Here is a 27,638-nt window from a genome sequence, read left to right as displayed (position 1 = left end):
GTTTTGATACAGGTTGCCCCTTCTTACCTTCACAAGAAATAAATAATTAATCCGAAGATCTGAAAGATTTAGTTATGTCAAGATACTGCCTGAGTTGTCTGTGGACATCTAAGGTATGGAGTATCTTCTCTTCCTCATTTTTGGGTTCAAAAAAGAAAACTGGATAGTTTGGCTTAAAGTGAAGTGGGATACCACTTTATGTATAAAAGAAGGATTAGTTTTCAAAGAAATCCTGTCTCTGAGGCAAAAATGAGATAGGGGTGACTCACCACAAGGGTATGCAACTTAGATACTGTTCTTGCAGAGGTTAGAGCAATCAGTAAATCTGTTTTCCATGTTTAGAACCTCAAGTCATACTGAAGAACTGGTTCAGATTAGCTTCTCTAACACAAAATTAAGATCCCAAGGTGGAGCTACTGGTTTTCTTTGCGGTATCCTATTTAAAATCCCTTTCAAAAATATTTTCACATCAGAATGCATTGAAAGAGTGGATCCATGGACAGACATCCTGAAATCTCTCATCTGGCTTTTGGTGCACAGGGTTTAAGGTGTTACTTGTAGTTCATGCGGTACAGGGTTTGATTCCCTAAGTCCTTGTTTTCAATCTTGACCTTGAGCAAGTCAGTTAACCAGAAAGTGTGTGGGAGTAACTGCGAATTTGGGCTAAGCTCCTCAATTGTTTCCTGCACTGCAAGCCTAGAAACTACCTATGACTCTATAAGTGGCCAACCAATGAACATTGATGAGGAGTAAGAAAGACCATTGGATTGTAATTCACACAGATATAAAAGCAGAGAAACACTAGCCCTGAATGTGTGCTGATTAGGTTGTTGACACCAGCTAGAAAATCTTTTTCTATTTACAAGTATATGATTTCATAGTAGCAGGCTTTCTTGCCTGCATTAGTACTTGTTGCACGTCCTCAGTAAACAAGTGCCTAAAGGGAATTAAGACTCTACTATCCAGGCAGTCCATTCAAGTTGATTGGGGTTAATTTGTTTCGAACACACCTGTTCTTGTGTGGGTAGGAACATTTTTTGAGGAACTTTGTGGTAATTGCCTCTGGCCATTTCCAAAAGAATGGAGAACAACTGTTGCCTGGGCCAGAAGGAAGCCACCACAGTGATCTTGGGGAATTCTTTGTGAATCTTCAGAAGTACCCTAGATATCAGTGGAAAATGTGGAAAAGCACACAGGAACATTTCTGTTCAAGGAATGGAAAAGGCATCTGTCTTCCTGGCCTTCTTGCATGAAGTCGTGGAGCAGAAGTTTCCCAGCTGGTTGTGCAGAGAGGAAACAAACAGGTTCAACTAAGGAACTCACCACAGATGGATCAACTCTTGAAACACCCCATGATCTAGGTCTCATTCCTAGATCTCATTCATTAGGGTCTGCCTTTGTCCTGCTCAGTTTGTCTGCCACACAGATTTGCTCTGAAGGGATGTAGGATGCCTGTAGCATGAAATTGTGCTGTAAAGCTATATCCCAAGCTAACACAGCTAGTCTTGAAAGGGTATAAGATGTGTTTTTCCCCTTGCATGTTAAGTACCACATGACTGTGGTGTTGTCTGTAAAAACTTAAAGAGGTATAGGAGACCAAAGGTGTTTCAGAGAGTTGAGTGCCTTGACTGGAGCAAGCATCTCTTTCATATTCATGAGCTTACATTTGTCCTTAATGTCCCAAACTATATCCCTCCTGATACTGCTCCTCAAGCAAAATCCAAAGCATCTGTGGTGACTGAATGTTTGGGAGCAATGTGGAGAAGGGGAGACCTGGATTTAGGTATATTTGTTCTCTATGCCAACCAATGTCTCTTCTGACAAATCCCAGAACTCGGACTTGACAAGATAATGGGTGTTGGTGCTAGGACTAGAAAGGCTTCAAATACCATTGTATCTTTCTCATGTGGAGTCTTGCCAGGGTTATCATGATAATCATATATAACATCAGACATACATTCTGTGGTATTCCCATGCAGAGACCAAAGTCTGTGTGGAAAAGCATATAAATATTTCTAGATATAAATATCATTTTTCCTGCAGAAGCAAAGCTTACTGGACAAAGGTGTCTAGTAGGCACCTCAGGAACACAATCATGTGTGATAGGGTCAAAAAAGACTTTTGAATGTCCCTTGGTATCCCAGCTTGTGTAAGAGATCTCTCACCCAAGAGAGAGACCCCTGACACTGAAAAAGACTCTGTAAAGATAAGCAAGTTTCCTAACTATGGAAAAATGTAGATACCCTGTAGCTTGCAATGAGTTATAACTGGAGCTAGACACTGTGAACACTCTTCATGCAGTGGAGAGTCCACAGGGTAAGGCAGCGAAATTACAGTCTTGTAAGTAAACTTACCATAACAGTAGATGTTTGAATGATAATGTCTGCAGTAGCCTTAATAATATGGGTTATAGCTTACCAAGGACATAACAGCTGGCTACCTTCCAAAGCTTTATGGCATCTTCTGTGCAACCAAATTGTCTAGGAGCTCGAGCTGACTTAAGTAAAAGACATGTTTGGATGCAACTTGCCTGCTAACAGACAGAGTGAGGCTAAACCCTGAAAGGACAATGTTAAGAAGAACAAAAAATAAATAACCTTACCATGGCATAAACAACACACCAAAAAACAAGGATGGAGGGAGTAAGCGGCTACTGCAGCAATGGTCATTCAAGCATCTAATATTATGGCAAGTTTGCTTACACAACTGCACCATGTTCGTCATACTGATCACTGCTGCAGTAGCCTCACCTATGTGGGTAGATTACTCTAACTTACTACATTTGGGAGGTAAAAGGAGAAGAGTCCTGGAGCCCATGCAGAATGGTCCTTGCAAAGTATGATCTAGACCCAGAGAAGGAATCAAGCTTATAGTGCTTTGTAAAAGCATGTACAGAGGACCACTGTACTCATCCCTCATTAGACCCATTATAGAATACAATGCCCCATTTGGTATGTACCTCTCAAGACATCTGCAACAACTGGAAAGGCCATGAAATACCTCACTAAAAGAATCACAGGCCTAAAGTAGATGCCCTACGCTGACCGCCTTAAAAAACTCCAGCTATACTCTGTTGCATATCGTCTACTCAGGCGATATTTGCTTAACATACAAGGCCATGTCAAACCCAGAGCTGTTGGACATGCTACACTTAAAGAAATCCCAATCCCTCAGAGCCACACGCTCCAGGGATCTAAACCTTGTCATCACAATAAACAAAACATGCTGGAGGGAATAGGTTCCTGACCCAGAGACTCCCCAGACTCTGGAATAGATTGCCCATACATGTCAAGCAGAGTGCCTCTTTGGTCCTTTTCAAAAGGAACCTTGACAATTGGATGGGAGAAAGGAAATTCACCCCTGGGATCATGTCAATCGCCCTGCTAGACAGGGGTCCAGGGAAGTAAATAGTGTGGGAAGAAATAGACAGGGAATTGTTATGTCTAGGCTTGTATAGGCCCTAGGGCTGATAGCCTAGTACCAACCTATGAACCTATGAACCAAGTTGCAGCTTCTAAAATACTTATAGAATACAACCCTTTCCAAAAATCCATAGATGAAGTTAAGGCCCTAGTAGAGTTGCCCTTGAAATAGCTCTGTTGGGGTTAGTAAAACAAAGGTAATAGTCTTAAACAACCATTTGGAAACAGTCTGTTCTGACACAGGGTGTCCCTTCTTTTCACCTTAACAAGAAATTATTAATTGATCTAAAGATCTGAAAGATTCAGTTCTGTCAAAATAGTACTCGAGTTGTCTGTGGCCATCCAAGAAATGGAGTATCCTTTCTCCCTCATTTTTGGGCTCAGAAAACAAAACAAGGAAATGAATAGTTTGGCTTAAACTCTCATACCACTTTAGGCATAAAAGATGAATTAGCTCTCAAAAAACTGTCCCTGTGGAAAATGAACTTGGGCTGACTCACCATAAGAGCTTGCAACTCAGATATCCTTCTTGCAGAGGTCACAGCAATCGGTAAAACTGTTATCCATGATAAGAATGTCAAGTCAGCTAAGTCAGCTGGTTCAAATGTAGCACATATTAGCTTCTCCAACACAAAATTAGGATCCCAAGGAGGGGGCACCAGTTTTCTTCGAGGCCTCTTATGCAAAACTCTTTTCAAAAACATTTGACATGATAATACATTGAAAGAGGAGGTTCCATGAGTAGACATGCTGAAAAGGCTGACACATAGGATAGTAACTCACACAAATATGCTAAAACTATAAAAAAGACTAGCTCTAAATGGGTGCTGTCTATGTTGTTGGCACCAACTAGAAAACCATGTTCCTTTGCTAATATACTATTGCCTAATACCAGACTTTCTTGCCTCTGTTAACTATGTCCCTTTGCTAATATACTATTCCCTAATAACAGGCTTTTTTGCCTCTGTTAGTATCTGTTGCATATTCTCAGTTAACATGTGCCTAAAGGTAATTAAGACCCTATCCTCTAGGCAGTCAATTGAAACTGATTAGTGTTATTGTGTATAAAACACCACTATTCTTGTATGAGTAGATCCATCCAGTCTGTGAGAAAGCTTGTGGTAATTGTCACTGACCATTTCCAAAGGAAGGTTGCCCCACAGTTGCCTGAACCAGAAGGACTTACCACAATGATCTTGGGGTATTCATTCTGAATCTTCAGAAGTACTCTGGATATTGGTGGAAAGGATGAAGAAGCGTACAGGAACATTCCTGTCTGAGGAAAGGAAAGGAAAAGGCATCTGTCTTCCAGGCCTTCTTGCATGAAGTCCTGAAGCAGAATCGTGTAAGCTGATTGTTCAGAAAAGAGGCAAAGGGTTTTACTTGAGGAACTCCCCACAGATGGATAAACTCTTGGAAGACCCCCCCTCCATCTAGTTTCCATTCATGATGGTCTACCATTGTTCGGCTTAGCTTGTCTGCCACAAAATTTTGCTCTTACAGAGTGTAGGATGCAAAGGGAGATTGTGCTGTGAAGCTATATTCCAAGTTAATATGGCTAGTCTGCAGAAGGGGTACAATCTGCCCCCCCCCCCTTGCTTGTAGCTGTACAGCATGACTGTGGTATTGTCTGCAACAACCTGAATACATCCCAAGGCCAAAGATGATTCCGAGAGTTAAGTGCCTTAATCAAGGCAAGCATTCTTTTATATTTACGTGCTTGCTTCTATCCATGGTATTCCATGCACCTTGTACTTTTATCTATCCTGAATTTGCTTCCTCAGCAAAGTGTGAGGTCTCTGTGGTGACTGAATGCTTTGGAAAAGGGAGTGAGAAGGGGAGACCTGGATTTAAGGATATCTGTTGTCTCCAAAAAGTGACTTCCCTCCTGAAACCCCCCTGCAGTGGCATCTGAAAACAAAGAGTGTTAGCACTGGGACCAACGTGATTTCAGATACCACTGTATCTTTCTCATGTGGAGTCTTGCCAGGGGTAATGAAAGTCACAAAAGCCATGAGACCCAAAATCCTGAGGTATTCTTTCTCAATGACCCAAAATTGAGTGGGAAATCCTAGAAATAAATCTAGAAATACATCTAGTTTTCCTGTGGAAGAAAAGTTCTTTGAACTGTAGTGTCTAGTTGATATCCCAGAATCACAATTATGTGAGTAGGAGTCAAGAAAGACTTTTGAATATTCTCTTAAGATCCCAGCTTGTGTAAAAGATCTCTCACCCAAGAGAGAGATTTCTGACACTTTGAAAAAGACTCTGCAAAGATAAGTAAATCATCTGAATATGGAAAAATCTGCATACCCTGTGTCACATATCTAGTTTATTCAAGTGAGACACTGAGGCATGAGATGGGTTCAAGTCATTTATTGTACATAAACACATCAGGAGATGTAACTGGAACATATGCTTCAAACTTCATATGCTTAGTGACTGACTCATTACTTCTAACATACTCACATATGCATCTCCATTCAAGCTAGCACTCACACTGACTGATTATACAAAATGGCACTGATCTCACACATGCTCAGTAACTTATATGCACGTGCTATCTAGCTACAGTGGCTGACGAGGTACAATATATACACTGATCTACATCCTCCTTCTTTAATTTTGTTTGACATGCAAAATAGGAAAACAAAGCTATTTTAAGAGCTAGACATTATTTCAACATTTCAACAAATAAAACTGAGTTTGTGTCCAAGTCGCTGTGCATTTAAGATTCGGTCTGGAAATTCTACCCGATCTGGTAACATAGAAATTCTGACTGGATTTAGCAGCAGTGACAGTATCTGGGGATTATTTCACAACTGGAACATCAGGGATTATATCAAAATTGTTTGAAGGAAGCACACTGTCTTTTTGAATTCCAACAGGTGTAGAGTCACTCTGGGAACTAGAGTCATCGGCACATGCAGTCTGCTGCGTCACTGGTTTGGAGACAGGTAACACATGTCTTGATTCCTTCTGAAATCCATTCCTCCAGATTGTATAATGTAAGATCTTGGTTCTTCACAAAGTTCTTCATAATTCCACTCAGTCATATCCTTTAGATGTTTGCATTCTCACAACTTCTCCTTGTAGTAATGGTCTAAGGGATTTACTGGTCTTATCGTAGCACAACATTTGTGACTGACGTTTTCTCGAAAGTTGAGTCTTGACCACTCTATTATTCTTTGCATTTGGTACTAACAATTGTTTTCTGATCAGAAGAGTTGTTCTAGTCTGTCTGGACATCAGTCTTTGAGCAGGTGAACCAAGCAAGTTGTCTCGAGGAATGTTTCTGAATGAGTAAGTGAAGGAAAACATCAGCACCGTCTCTCTTGGATTTCTCCAACAAACGTTTTGCACTCTGAACTGCATGTTCAGCTAACCCATTGGATTGTGGATACTCAGGACTACTGGGAATATGAACAAAGTCCCATGATGCAGCAAATTTCTTGTAAACTGTACACCATTGTCAGACATGATTTTGTGCAGACTACCATGGAGAGAAAAATGTCTCTTCAATTTTGTAATGACTGTGCTGGACATCAAGTTAGGAAGTAGGTCAATTTCAAACCAATTTGAATAAGAATCTACTAACACTAAATAATGCTGACCATTCCATTCAAAAATATGTGTAGCAACTGTCGACCATGGTAATTCAGGAACTTACTGTAGCTGAAATGATTCTTTTTGTTGATGAGGTTTAGTGCTGTTGCAAACTGAACATACTAGAGTCTCCTTCTCTATATCTTTGGATATAGAAGGCCAAAATATAATGCCTCTTGTCCTTCTTTTAGTTGAATCAGTACTTGGATGATCACAATGCAAACTTTTGATATATTCCTGATGTAATGCTCTAGGAATTACCACTTTTGGACCTTCCATGATGATTCCATCTTCCATCCTGAGCTCATCTCTGTAAGGAAAATACTGCTGAATGTCAAGTGGTAAACTCGATTGTGTTGGCCATCCTTCACTAATAACATTTTTCAGTCTCTGGAGAATTGGGTCTGAAGCTGTGTGATTTCTTAGTTCATCAAGGCATGATGGCGAAAAATTTTGACTTCCATGACTTCAAAGTCTGCTGTTTCATTTTCATGCTGCTCTGTCGTTTGTCTGGGTGCACGTGACAAAGCATCAGTGAGGTACAAGTGTTTGCCCTTTTTATAAACAATATTGAAATTGTACTGTTGCAATTTTAACATCATGCATTTGCAATCGTGCTGGGGCTGTATGCATTGGCTTTTTCAAAATTGTCACTAGTGGTTGGTGATCAGTCTCTGTTTGGATAGGTCTGCCATAAATATAATCATTGAACTTCAAACATGCAAACACTACTACCAAAAGTTCTTTATTTGTGCATAATGCATCTGTGTTTGGGTTAATGTTCTTGATGCACAGGCTACTGGGATGCCTTCTTGAAGACATGCTGCAACAATACTTTGAAGCATCACAAGAAAGAGTTCCAGGTTTGTGAACATCATAATATCTCAATGTGGGTGGACTAGCAATTTTCTTCTTCAGGATATCAGAAGCTCTGTGGTGTTGTTCCAAACAGGATCAGTTTACATTTTTGCATGTCAACTCACATAATGGTGCAGAAAGTTCATTCAAGTCTGGGATGAGCTTTCCTAAATAGTTGACCATACCTAAAAAATGTTGTAACAATGTGACATTCTCTGGAACTGGAATTTCAAGAATTGCTGCTTGTTTAGACCGATCTGGTTGTAAGCCAGAACTGGTAAACAAATGTCCCACATAAGTAACTACTTTCAGTTTGAATTTACATTTCCAAGGATTCAGTTTAAGATTTACTTCACTTGCACAATCTAGAACTTTCCTGATGTTTCTATCATGTTTGTCTTCACCATTGTCTCCAACAATAATGTCATCTACTATAGTAGGACATGGATAACTAGAAAAAAATGTGTTCTATGACACATTAAAAGACTTCACTGGCAGAACTAATTCCAAATGGCATTCTCAAAAATCTGTATCTACCAAATGGTGTACTGAATGTAGTTAACAATGAAGATTTGCGATCCTGTGAAATTTGCCAAAAAGAGCTGTTTGCATCTAAGACTGAGAAAACAGTGGACTTTGGCATGAGAGTGGCTACCTCTTCTACTGTACACATCGGATGATGATAATGCTTAAGTGCTTTGTTTAAGTCTCTTGGATCAATACATATTTGAATATCATCTGAGCTTTTCTTATGAACTACGACCATGGAGAATACCCATTCAGTCGGCTCTTCTACTGGAGTAAGGACACCTAAATTCACCATTTTCTCTAGTTCTGCTTTTACTTTGCTCTACATTGCTACTGGAATCTTCTGTGTTAGTCTAACAACTGGACTTACTTCATGGTTTAATCATGGAATATGTGACTTGAAGTTTACCAAGCTCATCTTTGAAAATATTAGCATATTCAATAAAAATAATCCGTGTAGAACTATTGTTGTTATTCAACTGATATGGTGGACCTCTTTATTAAATGAAATCAGTTCCATTCTCAGACTGCCTTTGAGGCCTAACAGTGACTGCACATGTCTTTTGACTACATAAAACTACAAGTCATAGCTGTTTCCAGCAGAATGGCGTGAAACAACTACTATGCCATCAGTTTGAATCTCTTCACCACTATAAGCAACTAGTTTTGCACACTTTGCTGAATCAAGTTTCTCACCAGCTCTTACTTTAGCAAACATTTGTGCTTATATAATATTGCACTTAGATCCAGTATCTACTTCAACCTCTACAGGTTTCCTATTAATTTGTACAGTACAAAAGATTTGATTCTTTGCTGACAACTGATAATCTACTCTATTAACGGCTTCATCAATGACAGAGACACCATCAGCATAGAAAGTTTGCTCTCAGCTGTCGGAGTTTGCAACAGTTTCTATCTGATCCACTTGCTTCTTTGGATACTCTCTTTTAACATAAATATGTGACACTTTAGATTTGCAAAGCCTTTTGAAATGATTCCACTCTATACATTTTTGACATCGCTGACCAAAAGCTGAACACTTTTCCTGTTTAGGTTCATGATTGCCTCCACAGTTGTGGCAGTTATCAATGAGGTTAGGTGTGGTGCTACCTCTCAGTTTATATTTCTTTTTCATCTTAACTTTCTGTTGTACACTATCAACATTTACACAAGCAGATACTGCAAATATGCTTTTCTCATTGGTGAGCATATTTGTATGCTTTTCTGTAATCGCATGTATTTGACAAATCTCTATGGCTTTGCTCAATGTTAATTCACTATTTCTAAGCAAAATCTTTCTCATTGCATCATTAACACCACATACAAGACAGTCTTTTATCAAGTCATCTCGTAGATCACCAAATCAGCATGTTTTTGCTTTATTTCTTAAGTCAGTAATGTATGCTGCAACAGTTTTACTAGGCTTTTGATTTCTTGAGTAAAATTTGTGCCTTTCCATTGTAATAGTCATTTCAGGGATACACATTTCTCTAAATTTATGTTTTAAGCAATCAGGGTCTTCCTGAGTTTCAGCCTGTATCACAATATGGCAGTTCTCCCCCTCCCTTGCATACACAGCAGATGCGTACACAAATGAACATTTTTGCTCAATGGACTCTGAGCCAGCTAAATTGAGAAGTATAAATGCTATAGTATCTGCATTGTTATCAAAAAAGCAGCCTGTATGAAAATACTATATTCTTTCTCAAATACTCACCAATTCTCAGCAATATTATTATCAAACACCAGTGGTTCAGGTCTGAAAAATCCCTCTGACATAATAACAAATTTCTTTTAAGTTTAAGTATAGACCTGGTACTTGTAATTATGCTCAAGTGCACAACAATCTCTCCAAAAATGCTTTAACACTGCAAATACCTCAAAAACTCCAGACACTTTGAAAAATCTTGGTTACTGTAAAAAAGTCGTACATTGTGAAAAAATTCAGACATTATAGCCCTTTCAAACATTTTAAACACTTAGAGATTATTTCAAACACTTTAATCATTATGTCTCTATTTTGGACATTTCGAATAGCTCGGAAATTATTTTGAACACTTTGAATGCTATACCATATGTTTGGCAACTGAAAATCATCTAAAATTAATTTAAGTACCTTCAAATAATCGCTGACCTGTTTGCGAGTTCCTTTCTGTATATTCCTCCACTTCTAACTGCATGCCTCATGGTTTGTGAGCTTCTTCAACTTCAGATCCCATTCTGACACCATGTCACATATCTTGCATATTCAAATGAGACACTAAGGCACAAAATGGTTCAAGTTATTTATTGTACATAAACACATCAGGAGCTGTAAATGGAACATATACTTCAAACCTCATATGCTTACTGACTGACTCGTTAGTTCTAACACACTCAAATATTCCATTCACGCTAACACTCACACTGAATGACTATACAAAATGGCACTGATCTCGCACATGCTCAGTAACTTATATGCACTTGCTTTCTGACTACAGTGGCTGACTAGGTTCGATACACACATTTCTCTACACAATGTAGTCTTCAATGAGCTATAAATGAAGCTAGGCACTTGGTGAACACTCTTGGTGCAGTGGATAATCCAAAGGGTAAGGCAGAGAACTGATAATGTGATCCAGACACAGAAACCTTCAGAAATGTCTGAAGTCTGGATGAATAGTAATGTGATGATAAGCATCTTTTACATTTAATATTACAAGGAAATTTAAATGTGGAAGAAGGTTACAGTTTGTGAAGTGACATCATTTTGAATTTGGGCACTATCACAAACAGGTTTAGGAAAGAAAGGTCTAGAACTGGTCTCAAAGCATTTTCTTTCTTTTGCACTAAAATCATCCATAAATAAAACCCATTTCCTATCTAGGAAAGGGGATTTGACTCAATCACTCCCTGTTTCAGCATGTGATGAAGGACAGGTGGAAAACAAAAAATTTCTGTTCCGGAGGGTGAGGAATTACCCCCCTGGAAAGGAAGAATTTTCTCTGACTGCCATCTGTAAACTTGATAAATGATTTTTTCAGAACCCATTTTGTCTGAAACTCTCTTTTTGCTAAGAGAAAAATGGAGATTAAGACTTTCTGGAAGAAAAAAGGGGTTGTTGGGAAGGGAGGGGGGGACAACATCTCTTAAACAGTCATTAGGACTTATTGGACTGTCCTTGGTTTGTGGAGGTTCCATAATTCTTCTTGGAACCCGCTTGCCATTGCTTTTTAAACATCGGTTAACCTAGATTTTGATGAGACTGTTTATTGTTTTCTTATCAAAACTGGATGAGGAATTAGAGAATCCCTTGGAATAGTCAGATTGTGGAAACATCTTAGAGATTCTCTGTATCAGCTTGCCCTTTCATCACACTTTTTGATCACCTCTGCAAAAGAGAGGCCAAAAGCTTCTCTCAAGAGGAGAATTTAAAATCTAATTTTAACATCATCTGTGAGGTTCTGAGAACACAGACATTCAAATTTCCTAAAATCAGTACCAGTGGCCATAACCCTTGAAAAAACAGTCATACACAAACTGTAAACAATGAGAAGTGACTTGAGCAATAGAATAAATTAAATTATTTAAAGCAGATTTTTCCTCATAAGCGAAACTGCAGGTGAAATATTCCTCATACTTTCACAAATAGTCAGAACAAACTTTAATATATGAGCCTGTCAATTCAAAATTCTGAAAATCAAAGTTGCAGAAGTATACACTTTTCCCATACTTGTCAATCAACTTCCCATCCTTATCAGAGAGCGTAGGATTGGAATTAATGAAGTATTTAGAAGCAGACAGATTAACTAAAGCTATATCTGCTGGATCAGGTTTGGGTAGTGTATAAAAACTTGAAAAGACTGAAGAACATTATACATCTTATCCACCATTTTAGAGGCAGCTGGCTGCCTATCAGGAAAACTGCAGGCAGTAACATACACACACCCTCCAAAGCTGACAGAAAGGGAGGAAAGGGTGCAGTTCTGGAAATTCCTTCTGTAACAGCTCATAGTATTTTCTGAGGGACTGAAAAAGCTCAGTGGTTTTTTCCACTGAAAACACTGGCCAACTGTAGAAATAGTCTCTGAGAAAGTGAACTCCTAGAAGGAGTCAGAAAATGAGCTCTCCTCTGAGACTGAATCAGAAATCTGATTAGAAAACCACATATCTGTCCCTCCATTCTCCTGTCCTGATCCAGAACCTTGCATCTCTTCAGGAAAGAGGTATCCCTCTTACGTTCACCAGAAACTGCATTACACTACTTTCCAAGAAGGATCAACAGCCTGAATTAAACCCTGAGCCAGATCCAGTAAACTACTGCTGTCTAAGGAAATTTGAGGAACATAGATAGATGACTAGTTTTCTGTTTCTTTTTGACAGGAAAACTTGAACCAGCATTGTTTTTAATGGCAGCAGCAGCTTCCCCAGGGATAGGCACAATAGTCTGACAAAATAGATACTTCCCTATTCCCTTTCCCAGGACCAACAACAGTGGCCTTCCCTTGCCACTGAGGGGACCTCAACAGCAGCAGACGATGCGGCTAACCCCAGTTCATAGTGGTTGTAGGTGCTACACGAAGGATTTGAAGTAAAAGATAAGTGCTCTGAGGTACAGCCAATGGCCGCAGCAGTCACTCATCTGTGGCTATGACAGCAAAGGCTGTTTGCTTAACTTTTCCTTTTGCAGCCAGAAGAAGAACTGAACTTTGGAATGACAGATTTTCCTATGGCTAAGCCAAAAATGTTATCTCTTTCTTGGGGAAATGAGCAGCAAATGCTGGTAAAAACTAAAAGCTTTTAAAATTCACTTTGTTCACTGACAAACACAGTAAAAAGCACTTTAAAATGTTTTGCCAGCCTCACAAAGTAAAATAAACACACTTTCTATACAGAACAAATGTTTTTTTTTTCAGTTACACAAACTCCTAGCTTTAAAATAGCTCTCCTGAAGAGGAAAGTATATAAACAAAAAATATTGAAAGGAATGCTTTTTCTCCAAAAGGGGCTTGTCTACCCAGCAAAGGAACAGCAAAAGCTGACCTTTGATCCCTGAAAATCTCAGAGGAGTGTACTCTTCAGCAGCAGGAAAGCTCTGAAGGGCTTGATGCCCAGAATTGTCTTTAAGTCAGCTCAGCTTGAGCTGCATGACAGTTTGGGCATGTGCAAGGTGCCCTGAAGCTTTGGAAACTGTCTGGCTGTTATATCATTGGCTGGATATAACCCATATAGGAAAGGCTACTGCAGCACTGATCAATATGATGAACATCTAATAATGTGAACCAGACACACAAAACCTCACAAAATACCCGAAATCTGGATGAAAAGGAATGTGATGATAAGCATCTTTTAAATCTAGTGCATCTACAAAACTTAAATGAGGAAGAAGAAGTAACAGGCTGTGAAGCGACAGCATTTTAAACTTACATACTATCACAAATTGGTTCAGGAAAGAAAGATCCAGAACTGGTCTCCAGGCATTTTCTTTCTTTGGCATCAAAAATATCCTTGAATAAATTTTTTTTCTGAAACTGGGAAGGAGTGTCTGGCTCAATTACTCCATGTTGAAGGACGGGTAAGATAATGGTGTTTGGTCTGGAGGATGAGGAATTACTACCTGAAAGGGAGAACTTTCTTCCTGCTGTATTCTATAACCTTGACGAATGGTCCTTAGAACCCATTTGTCTTAAACTATCTGTTGTCAAAGTGAGAAGTGAAGATTCAGACTTTCTGGAATGGGTTTTCCCCAAAGGGAACTTATCTACCCAGGAATAGAACAGTGAAAGCTGACCATCGATCCCTGAAAGCCTGCAGATGAGCACTCTCTTTGGTGATAGGAAAGCTCTGATGGGATTGACACCCACACCTTTCTTTTTAGGCAGCTCTGCTTCAGCTTCCATATGGTTTGGACATGTGGAAGGTGCTCTCAAGCTTTGTAACCTGGCTTGCTGTTATATCCTTCACAGGATACAACCCATATAGCTAAGGCTACTGCAGCAGTGATCAGTATGATGAACAATTGCATTTTTTTCAATATGAAGAAGTGCTTAAAGTTTTATGATATATTTGCCATTTGTCTTTCTTACAGCTCTTTGTCTGCTTGAATTAGTTTTAAGGAAAGGTTTATGTAAAGCATATACATTGATTAGCACCATATTAAATACATGCCCAAGTAGTCTTATTAAATATTTATTATATAATTACATATCTGTGAGTATAACCAGTTTCCAACAGTTCATGTATATATGAATTCATTGATTGTGTAGGGTCATTACAGTTCATGTACTTTAAAACAGGTCATGAAAGAGAATAGTTAGTCTGTATGAAATGACTGAATGTTCTCTTTGTATATCTAGAAAAACTCAAATCTTTAAAATATATATTTGAAGTTTATCTTATCATTTTCCTCACCTTTTGTTACAGTACAGCTTACAAGAGAATACCTTCTCTTCATATATGTTCAGTTTGGAATGCTCATGGTGTTGAATGCATTCTTTTGGAGATTTTTTTCTCATCAAAATGGTCTAATTAATTTCCAACTGTTTTTGTGGAGAAACATTTAAATTACATCTTTAAGGAACTGTTATATTTAAGTCAGAAATATAGTAAAAGCTTTTGTCTTACATATTTACTGTTGTTTTCAGTAGCTTCTCATTTTTAGTCTCAGTGTCTGTGCCAAGTTTTATAAGGATGTAGCTCCATGCAGATCTCAATATTAGCCCCTTGTCTTAATACGATAAAAAATTAACAGTTATGGATACTGGCCTTTTATTTTCTTTATTTGGAGAGACTAGTCTTATTTATTTTACATTTTACTGGGAAAGTCCGACTGGACAACATTGTCCTTTTTCAGTGGAGGCCAGGGAGTAAAGCTCCACAATTACAGACAATAGAACAAAATAAAAATTAAATACATATATATATATATATATATATATATATATATATATATATATATATAGTTACATGGCATAGTATATATAATGATATTTAAGCAACAGAGATAAACAAGTTTAAAGTTTTGCTTAGCATTCACAGGACAATATTTTAAGGCTTAGTCAAGCATACTGAAAAATATTTAATAACTAACAGAGTATAAAAAGGAATACTTGTGAAGAGTTGTATTCATATAGCTGCCAGTTAGTAAGCTTTTAGCTAACCAGGATTACTACAGGAACAGATCCAGCTATTAGATAAATGTATTTTGAGTGTTTCTTAAAATTTGGTGTGCTATTAGCAGACATAATGATAAGGGACAAGGAATTCCAAGTTTTGGCTATGTAGTTTGAATAAAGGGAATCACCAGTGGCATTGTTTGAGTTGGATATGTTTAATAGTAAGTTATTACTAGAATGAAATACAAGGTTGTTGAAGTAGTGATTTAGTAGGTTCTGAAGGGCTGGGTTTTTTCCTGGTTGATGAAGTATTTGATGGGTCATTGTGAGTTGGTTATAAGTTACTAGATTGAGTAGTTCAAGCCATGAGAGGTGTTTTAGTACCAAACAATGATTGGATCTGTAATTAGAATCTGTGGCAAACTTTTCAATTTTATTATAGCAAGTGACGAGTTTCACTAAGTCAGATTTCTTTAGGTTAGTGAGAATCTGTGAGGCATAGAGTAAGGTAGAGACAAGATGAGTTCTTGCAATTGTGGCCTTAGTATTTTTGTTTAAAAATAGTTTATTCTTGTTGTGACAAAGGGGAAATACTGCCAGCCCAGCTAGCTGGAATTTTGTAAATAATTATATGTCATTTGTGAATATTAATATGATTTATATAGGTGTGTGTAAAGTACTGAGCTAAAATATAACCACAGCATGTCCTGCTGAATTAGAGCAGAAATGTTTATAAAATATTATACATGTGTAAATGTATCTGTTTTGACAGCAGAAACTAGAACATAGAGGGTTAACTGGCAACACTTCAAGAAAAGAGTTGAAATTAAATTGTTTTACATCTGTGCTATAAAAGTTATCTTTTAGTTTCAGTCAACAGGAGGCAGAATGTCTAGAGCTAGAAGTTTTTGTATTGTCTTGAAAGAGAAGTAATTGCTAGGCTTGAGATGTCAAAGTGCTTTATTATTTTACAACTTCCTAGCAGCTACACAGCTCTGAGCAAACATCTGAAGGATATGTATTTTTCACAGAGAAATGTTAAAATTCTGTTAGTCTCTGATAAAGGGGGTTTAGCTTGGGAACTGAAATCAGGTGACAAAAAGTGATGCCATCCAAGCTAACCCAGCAGTAATATTTGATATTAATTTGAGAACTCTCTCAGAGAGAGTCTGTGCATTTTGTATTTTGTCTTTGACCAGGAAACGTCCACTTACCTTCGGCACTTGCCTTGCTTTAAGTAAGTTTTAGTGCATAGTAACTCTTTTAGATTCAGATAGGAATATAGCAAAGTATAGCTTAGATGTTTTCTTTATTTATTTGAGAGTGTCCTGCAATGCTGTTTTAAATATCTCCTGTGATTTTTGAACTCTGGTGTAACTGATTACTTACTGATCATTGTCTTGTTCTTTTACTATTTATTTATTATTAAATATACCCTCGAGAAGGCAGGAACAGTAAAAAAACAGTATGTATTATCTGATTCCCATTTGAAATTATTCATCTGAAGGGCTGTTCTGTGATACTTTTATTCAATTATTATTAAATATATTTAAACCTATCTTTGTGGCTGATATTTGTGAGACATATTTAAGCTCTTAAAGTACTTGCATATTTATATGGTGACACTGTGCAGGCCACTCCTAAATAGCCTTGCTCTTGGTCAGACTATCATTTGGATTAATAATCACATTACACAGTAGGTTTGTTAATGGCCTTAAAAGTAGTTGATAAGAGTTGGCTGGTGGCAGTCAGAACTACTTTATAGTCTGGGCAGAAGGGGGCATAGCTAGTAATCCTGTGCCACCCTTCCCCAGGTGTGTGTGTGTGTGTGTGTGTGTGTGTGTGTGTGTGTGTGTGTGTGTGTGTGTGTGTGTGTAATCACTATACAATCTCAAAATACTGAAATATCGAATTTCAGTATTTCGAGACTGAATAGTCGAACACCCACATAGCTGAAAATACAAAACTGTGAATATCACAATCACAATCATACATACACACACACACACACACACACACACACACACACACACACACACACACGCACACACACACACACACATACACACACACACACACACACACACACACACACACACACACACACACACACACACACACAAATACACCTACCTAACTACACTAAAACAAACAAAACAACACACAAAAACACAACATAACACACACACACACACACACACACACACACACACACACCTACCCTACCTATAAGCAGGGGGCAAGCCCCCCTGCACCCCCTACACCCCCTACTTATATATACTAACTCCAAGGTTGTACTAAACACACAAAAAACACCACCACACATACTAACACCCCTATCCAATACCCTTAACCAAAGACCACTTACCTAAACCCCCAGATAAATCCACCAACCACACCGCACATCATGAACGCGACACTACAATGGCAGATTCGCCATTTCTGTACTCAACATACTGCAGTTTTGCATAACTGCACTTTTGCGTATTCCGTCTCGATGTATTGAAATTCAACATTTCAGTACGTCAAGATTCTCTAGTGTTTCTGTGTGTGTGTGTGTGTGTGTGTGTGTGTGTGTGTGTGTGTGTGTGTGTGTGTGTGAACTACTTGGGCATGGACATGAAGCACTGGTTGGACAGATAGGGTGCTGGAGATCTTGATTTGGCCACTCAGCTAAGCTCTCAACTCTATAGCTGTGCCAGTGGGGAGTCTTATTGGGGATCTGGAGAAAGAGGGAGAAACCAGCCCCAGACTGACTGTGATCTCTGTGTGCTCTTAAGGGAAATTGCACTTTATTGACTGTGTACTTGTCATCCTCCAGATGTGTACATCCCCCTCTGTTGCCAGTGGTGAGGATTGAGGCTCCTTAATTACTGGCTTAGTGCAGGGACATAATACCTGTAAAGGGTTCCTAGATTTTGTATACTTTTTTTATTGTCTGTACTATGTGTATGTCAGATTTCATGTTGTGGTTTATGACAACTCCAAGCTGTTTGGTTTGGAACACTGGTGAAATAATGGCATTGTTTGACAATGGGATGTTAAATGATGGGGGAGAGTCTATGGCCCTAGTGGGATAGAAAAGCATTAGCTTAGTTTTATTAGGGGTGAGTATAAGTTGAACATTATATAGCCAGGATTCAACCACTGTGAAGGGCTACTGCATTATTTGTTGAAGCTGATGAATTTTTGGGGCTGCACAAATCAAGGTGGAATTTTCTGCATACTGCACTAAGGAGGCATGTAGGGTAACAGTGTGAAGACTGTTAGTAAAAATAGTAAAAATAGTAAAAAGAAGATGTCCCAGTATTGACCCCTGTGGTAATCCCAAGGTGAAAGGTAGTAGAGGAGAGAGAGGTTTTTTTTGCCATTTTACAGCTTGCTGACATCCAATTAGATAGTCATGGAAGAATGAAAGTGCAGAATGGCTAAGTTTAAGTTCAGAAAGTGTATTTAAGAGTTTATTATGTGAGACTGTATTGAAAGCTATGGAAAGATCAAGAAACATACAGGAAATTAGATTGCCTTGATTGCGGTGGTGGTTACCAATGTTAGTAAAGCTTATAACGGCAGTGGTGGTACTATAGTTAGGCCAAAATCCATGCTGAGTGGTAGATATAAGATTATTAGATAGTAGATGGTCTAGGATTTGTGAATGGATGCACCTTTTTAGAATTTTGGATAGTGGAGATAATATAGCTATAGGTCGGTAGTTGGACAGTTCTGTCGAGTTTCCACCTTTGTGTAAAGGGATGATTTGTTATATTTTCCAGATCACTGGAACTTGGTGTTCTAAGATGGACAGATTAATGAGTATAGATACTGGAATGGAGATGGCTTCTGCAGCGATTTTAAGGTATTTGGCAGGTAGATTATAGGCTGCAAGTGTTGTAGGCTTAAGATTTTTGAGGTGTTTTATTATAGTGCCTATTGGGACAGGTTGGAAAGAAAAGTTATTGGGATCAAGAGAGGATGCTGAATGAGCTTGGGGAGAAGAAGAGCAGTTGGTGTTTGTGATGGCTAGTATTGATTCAGTGAAGTATTTATTAAATTGTGCTCATATGATGTCTTTGCTATTGCTGGTTGATGGGGAGGGTGTACTGGGTCTATATCAGCATATCAAAAATTTAATAGTTTGAATCACAAAATATCGAACTGAAATGATCGAACTATTAAATTTTCGAATGCTGATATAAAAAAAAAAAAAAAAAACTGAAGGGTGTAGGCAGGGGGCAAGCCCCCCCACCCCCCCACACCCCCCACTACTTAAATATACCAACTCCGAGACCACACTACATTGTAGTAAATGGAAGTCTCCCCTTACAGAGATTTCCGTTTACCCATTTGATGTTCTGCACTTTCGGCATTCTCGCGTCGACAATATCGCATTCGATATTGTCAACGTTCGAGATGCTGATAGGAACCCTTGTGTACTAACATTATCTGGTTGCAGGATTTTTGTTTATAGCAGGCCAGAACTTTTGCAGGTTCTTTAGATGTTTTGATTGGATGCTGCTGCAGTGATTTTTCTTGTCCTATCTAATTTGATTTTTAGCCTTGTTTCTTAATTCCAGATATTTCTGTTGATTGACTACTGTTTAATCATTGAAACATTTTTCCAGGCCTTGTTTCTGGTTTGTACTAGTGATCTTGTTTCTGTGTTAGCCAAGGGACATAGCTGGATTTTATCCTTATTGTCCTAGGAGGCCATCCTGTATATTAAGAAAGGTGGAGTTAAAATACTCACCTGAAGTTTCTAAAGGGAGATATTTGAGCAGTGTCCAGTTGCAGAGTTTGAGGCTGGTTATGAAGTCTTGGGGATTAAAATTTTTTATTGCTGATTTTTGGTAAGTAGTGAGCTTTAGTGTATTTATTTTGTGCAGGAGAATATAGGTTGGAAGATTGTTGCTGAGGATGTTTGGGAGACAGCCAGCATGCAGGGATAGCTTGGTCTGTTTGTTAGGATCCAGTCAAGGACTGACTGATTTTTTGATGTTTTGTCTATTCTAGTGGAAGTTTGGATTATTTGAGTGAAACTGAGGAGTTTAATATGATCAGTGGGATTTAGTGAGCTACAGGAGAGCCAATCAACATTAAAGTTAATTGTTTCCTGAGGGAGTGATGCTGCTATCCTGTGTAAGATATATTCTAGAGTGGGCACATCATTTCCAGGTGAGATATAGACCCTTACTACATTTAAGTATTTCTGTGAATTGATTTTTAGTTTAGTAAACATTATTTCAGTGTTATTAAACTTTGGGATAACTAGGTCTATTGTTTCTAGGCTGAGGCTGTTTTTAAATAGTATGGCTATACCACCTCCTCCTTTATTTTGTCTATCTAAACTATGTATGTTATATCCAGTGGGTAGTATTTCATTGTTATTGATATCTGGCTTTATCCATGTTTCAGTAATTAGGGCTATGTCTGGTGAGTATAGGAAGAGAATGGCATGCAGTTCTTGTATTTTGTTCAATGTGCTTCTGAGGTTTATATTTAGTAGAAGTAAGTCAGTTCTTTTCTAGGGAGGTTTAATACATGTTGGGGCTGGTTTGGGCTATGAAGATGTGGATTGGTTAGATTAGTTTTGGGGCCAGGGATGGGGGTGAATATCACCATTAAGGACGAGCTGAGATGCTATGTGTACAACATGTGATTTTTAGCCTTGTTTCTTAATTCCAGATATTTCTGTTGATTAACTACTGTTTAATCATTGAAACAATCATTAGAGAAAAATGTATTGTATTTCAGTGCTATGTAAGAATCATATTGTTGGAGGAATAGAGAGAATGGTGTGTGTTTAATATTTGGATGATTATAGATTGTAGGTGTTATCATGAAATTTGTGGGCTTTTGTTCTGATGAGTTTTGGAAAGGGGTAGTATGGGATAATAATGAAGTGTTTAGTTCAGTGTGGTAGTTTGTCACCTGGGCAGCTATTGCAAGAATGAAGAAGGCTGTAGTGTAATGTAACATACAGTCTTGGTGGGAATGTATATGAACGTATGTATTATATGTATTCATAGTATAAATGTGTTTAGAGTATTTGGTAGTATCAGTGGTTTTTGATATGTGGAAGTCCTAAGTGTTGAAAAACTAATGATTAGGGTTATAATATGAAGTATTGTTAAGGAGTAGATATCTAGTATCAGTGGAGAAATGTAGATAGTATATAAAATGTAAAGTGAAAGCTGTGGGATATATGAGATGGATAATTAAGATGTTGCCAATTACAAATCAGATTTGTTGTGGTTGCTTTGTTTTGAAAAAAAGGGACGTGGCCATGTGAAAATAAATGTAAGTGTAGTGCTGGTTTGTGGGAAATTGGGGTAGGGTAGGAGAGTGGAGTGAGCCTGAGTGGATTGAGGGCAAATGGAGCGGGTAGGTACAGTCAGTGTGGTTGGCATACTCAAAAAAACAATCAGTAAACCTTAGGCTAAATGGTAGGAGAAAAGTTTTTAAAATAAGCTGTTTACGTTGGTATGATATATTGGTAGTGTTTGTTTAGTATACTTTTAGCTTGAGCTAGCACACTGATCTTCCTGGTAATATTACTTGCTATGCACAAATTGGGTATAGAGGGGTTATCACTTAACTATTACTGCGCCATTATAGCTAAGTGAGAACTACAGACAAAGATCAATTGAGACAAGGTAGGAAGAGCAAGACTACTTACTGACATCCTTGATGGTATGCTCTCCAGGACTTCTGCAACAAATGCCAGTTAAGTTTACAGAAACCCAGAGCCATGAGACTTCTGTTTTTGTAGGAGGTATACTTTTCTTTCCCACAGCACTTTGGTTTCCCAGCCATCTGAAGGTATTCACCGCACACACACAAAAAAAAATTACAGTGGACTCGGGGAAATATAGCAGGACTAGCTTGTCACTTTAGAGATACTGAAAAGAAAAAGGTACTAGATAAGTATATTAAGGGTCAGGATGATTTCAAAATCGGGCGGATAAAACACAGTAAAAATGCAAACATTATGCAATTTAGAGGAAAAACTGTTCTGTGGCTTCTCTAAAGCTTATCTTTATGGCAGCTATAACACATTAGTAAATGGATACAGAGACTTTACACATTAACTGATAAGAACATTCAAAACCTGATCTGGGATTCACCTCTGCAAAAATTCAAGACACAAACGTGGTTCAATTCAACTAAAATTCTTAGGCAAATACAATATCATATCCAGTGCAGGTTCAATAATTCAGTTTGCAAATCCTCTATAGTTCTGTTAGCAAAATATTATTTCCATGATTAACATTGTTTAACTATGCAGTGCAGGAGGACAAATACTTCTTAAAGGGACCCGTTACTTTACTGCATAATTGTAGCCCCTAACTGTAATTATTAATGCTACACAGTAGCTCTATACACAGAGAAAACCTAGCAGCAGTATAGTAATACTAGGCCTTGCAGTGCAGTATTAATGCTGTTAATATAAGGAAATTACAAGAAACAGATAAAGCTTTTATCCCTGTAACAGTAAATCCGTTAAGGTGGTATCATGAAAATGCTAGTAACCATCAAATAGACACAAGTAATGTGTTGAAAAATAAACTGTCTCGGTTAAAGAATATAACTACATTAATAAAAAGCACTGAGTACTTACTTGGGGAGCACACTGTACCAGAAAAACAAATGAGCAGCAGCAGGGTTATTTAAAAATGGCGCCCGTATCTCTTTCAGTTTAAATAAACTAGCTCTGTGTCTTATGAGGGACCAGAGGGGTTACATCAGCAGGTAGGTGGAAACCAGTTCATTCAAAAAATTGTTAGAACTAGTCAGCATGCTTTGCGTACTCAAAAAACAATCAGTAAACCTTGGGCTGAATGGTAGGAGAAAAGTTTTTAAAAGAAACTGTTTACCTAAGTATGTTATATTTTTAGTGTTTTTTGAGTAAACTTTTAACTTGAGCTAGCACACTGAGCTTCCCAGTAATATTACTTGCTATGCATAAATTGGGTATAGAGGAGATTATCAACTTAACTATTACTATGCCATTATAGCTAAGTGAGAACTACAGACAAAGGGCTTTAAGATCAAGTGGGGCAAGGTAGGAAGAGCAAGACTACTTACTGCCGTCCTTAATGGTGCGCTCTCCAGGACGTCTGCAACAAATGCCAGTTAAGTTTACAGAAACCCACAGCTGTGAAAACTACATTGTTGCAGCATGTATACTTGCCTTTCCTGCAGCACTTTGATCCCCCAGTCACTTGTAGAGCTCTCAGCATGCAAAAGAAACAATTACAGTGGACTCAGGGAAATATAGCAGGACTAGCTTGTCAGTTTAGAGATACTGGGGAGCACACAGCACCAGAAAAATGAAGGAGCAGCAGCAGCAGGGTTATTTAAATTTGTAGCTCAGAGAATCCAGGTTTTCAGTCAACTTTATTATTTTAGGAATTTGTGCTTTCAGAAAGCTTACCATATCATTTCCTTCCTGCTTTACTGGTACACCAAATATTCTGAAATTGTGTAATCTCTCGCTTTTTTCTAAGTCCTCCATCTTCTTCATGAAACATGTCTTTTATTTTAATAGAACTTCTTTTTGATGTTGCTCTTCCCTAACTCATCCACACAGTTCATTTAACATTTTTTCAGTCTCTTTTACCTGTGTGTCATGCTATGATATTATAGTCCTAAATAGCTGGCATAGTTTTATACAGTTTGTTATAAATTGCCCATTTTGTTTTCAAAATATTTTGTTAATTCTTCCATTGATATAAGCAGGTTTCTCAGTTTCCTCACAAACTCACATTTAAATTTAAATTATTTTTATTCACTTACAAACTCACTGTTTTAATCAGGCTATCATCTGTTATTACTTTCTAGAGTTACTTATTTCACTTTTATGTGGATTTATTTATATTTTCTTCTGAGTATAATTTCCTGAAGAGCTTCTTCAAAGTGCTGTTACTTCATCATCATCTTGACCACAGCCCATTACTGGCTAATTACCATGGCTCAGAATCAAACACTAAGTCATTAGACCAGACTGTGACAGAGTTCACCTTACCAGGCCATGCACCTCAGTACATAGGCACCATCCTACACATATGCGCGCACACGTACACAGAGATACACATACAGATACATATGCATGCATACACACACACACACACACACACACACACACACACACACACACACACACACACACACACACACACACACACACACACACACACACAGTCCTATGCCCCCCAAAACAAGCACTTACTGACATGCTGACAATTATGACAACACTTGCTGTCACATCTGCATGCATTCTCAAACACGCACATGCTATCTGTCATATACTTCCTTCTTGTAATGTGACCACTCCAGAAACACACACACGCACACACACACACACACACACACACACACACACACACACACACACACACACACACACACACATCCTCCTGCTATACTTACCTGAAGTTGGAGTACATCCCACAGCTTCTAGCCTATCAATGAATGGGTGTACACCATCAGACAATGGTACAGATTTTTCCTACTTGTGGAAAAAAACACTTGGCAGAGCAATTCTCTAAATTGCTCTGCCAATCACTCTGCTGAGTTAATCTGGAGCAGCCTCCATTTTTGGGAAGAGCACATGGCTAATACGCATTAGCTGCTCCCTCAGACAGCAGTATTTGCATGCAGCTTCTCTAGTGAACTACTTCTTACATTATGTCCATTAACAATGGAAAACCATAGTAGAAGAACAGTCCCTGAATCACTTGGCTAACAATAATTTAAAAACTCTCAGGGTTAAGGCTTCTACATCACAGAAAGCCTTTCTGAATTCTGGGGAATGAGTTGTATTCTGTGATCAGTCTAATACAGAAAACATAATTTTCACCAACATTGAAGGTCACCTAAAAGCAAAAGTTTTAAACATTAAACCCATGTTACTAAGATACCTCTGACCTGACATTGCTCACATTAATCTTGAAAGATAGCTTATGACTAATAAAAAAATTCATGTTTTTGATAGATTGTACAATCATAAGATCTTCATTATTCATTTTAGTTACAAAACAAAGGACACGGGCACCTAAATGCATGACTTTATACTTACTGATGTTAGGACTATCTCTGGATGCCTGCTGAGAAATGTAAAGTCCCATTTAGCAAAACCTCACCATTAACTTTTCAGCCTGAGTCTCTCCACAGATTATGTCCCCAAGGAGTGGAGAATGGCCCTCTACTGACCCTGGGAATGGCAGACCTAATATTCTCACTAGTATTATTTGCAATGTCTTGGAATTTATGTTAGATGAAAAAATAAGCAATGATATAGGTGACCTTATATACCTGGATACACATCAGTTTGACTTTGTAAAAGGCAGATTTTTCTTATTTATTTTTCCTTTTTGTTGACTGAGTTAGCCCCACTAGGCTATTAACCTCTTTTCAGGGGAAACCCAAGATGGTATATATACTGCTAGGTGAAATTTGGCCAGGGCATCAGGGAATTTTCCAAACTCTTTTCAGTAGGTGCCATGGGAACTTTTACATCCACTGGACCTACCACTAACTCAAGCAGATGAGATGTTGGTTTAACATCTCATCCAAAGCATGGTACAATCAAGAGCATAGCACCCCCACCTCCCCTTAAGCTGCATTCCAGTGTTAGTAATTGAGCTACATGGTGCAGGAATAGGACCCACAGCCTTCTGTAACAAAGGAAAGTATTGTACCTGCTGCACCACTGATATTGCACATCCTAGTTGAGTTCTTTGAAAGGGTTACTGAAGAGATGGATAAGGGGTATACAGACCACAGTGGACCTTGCCAAGGTCATTGGCACTATTTCCCCTGCTGGCCATGATGCGATTATTAACAAACTCTCCCTACTCAATATTTACCCATACATAGACTGCTGGATTTGTAATAAGCTGACTGGCATAACCTAAGCCAATAAGAATTGGGGCATTTGCTCAAGACAGAAAAATATCACTATTGGCATCCCACAAGGCTCTGTCCTGGGACCTTTCCTCTTTGGCATACATATATACATTTCTGTGACATAAATGCCAATATCAATGGACTTCGCTAGCCAGGTTTGCTGATGATTGCAAGCAGGGGTAGGCTACCAAGTCCCATTCTAATACTCAAATTCTTCAACAAGGGCTGGATCAAACAAATGCTTGGTGTAGTAATCATTGGCTTACACTTAACATCAATAAGTGCAGCATAGTTTCCCATGGTAAATATAGCACTTACCATATAGATAACATTCCACTCAAATTTGACCTAGTCATCAAGGACTTGGGAATTTATGTTGATAACAGGCTCTCTTTTTGCCCACCATTTCTTTGTGGTGGTTAGAATAAACGTATACCTTGCACAGCTTATCCTTTGTGGTATCTCCTCAAAGCTCAAAAAAGTTATAGTCCCACTTTATTCAGCCCTTATTTGGACCATCATTGAATATAATGCACCCTTCGCAGGTACCTCACCAAGCACTTAAACCAGCTTCGGAGACCTCACTATTTCCTCACCAAGATGATATTAGGTCTCAGTACCCTTAGTTACTCTGATAGACTAAAAGCTATGTCACTCTAGTCAGTGTTGTACAGACTTCTTAAGAGTGATCTGTGCTTTGCTTTCTGTGAAATAAATGACCTGGCACTCTTTGAACTTCTTCATCTAAGCAGAACAAGTGGTGAGACTTAATTATTTACTATCATATCAACAAGAGCAGATGGATGACAGATACCTAACCCAATGTATGGTCCATTTCTGAAATAGCCTGCTTAGGCAGGGTACTTCCCTAGCAACCTTTAAAATCAGTCTGGATGTCAGGATGGATGATCGCAAATTTTCACCAGGAATATCTGGTGAAAGTCTGCTTACTGGGGGGGGGTATTGCTAATTTCCCACCACTGTTGAGGATGTGGAGGAGTTTTTTGATGGTCTCTTTTGGCTGTAAGCTGAGTAAGGACCTATGAATTTATCTGTCTATGAGGCCATCATATATCTTGAAATATATTCAATTAATGATGCTGTTAATTATAAGCATCATGTTTCATACTTCTGTAAATATCTCAGTACCAGGCACTCAGGAATTCTGTTCTCATGTAAAAGCTCATGTACTCATGTCTGGCTGAACAAAAGTCTTCTGAGA

Source organism: Protopterus annectens, chromosome 10.part0 (assembly GCF_019279795.1).
Source record: "Protopterus annectens isolate FY-2018-M chromosome 10.part0, PAN1.0, whole genome shotgun sequence".
Taxonomy (NCBI): Eukaryota; Metazoa; Chordata; order Ceratodontiformes; family Protopteridae; genus Protopterus; species Protopterus annectens.
This window is presented reverse-complemented; position numbering follows the sequence as displayed.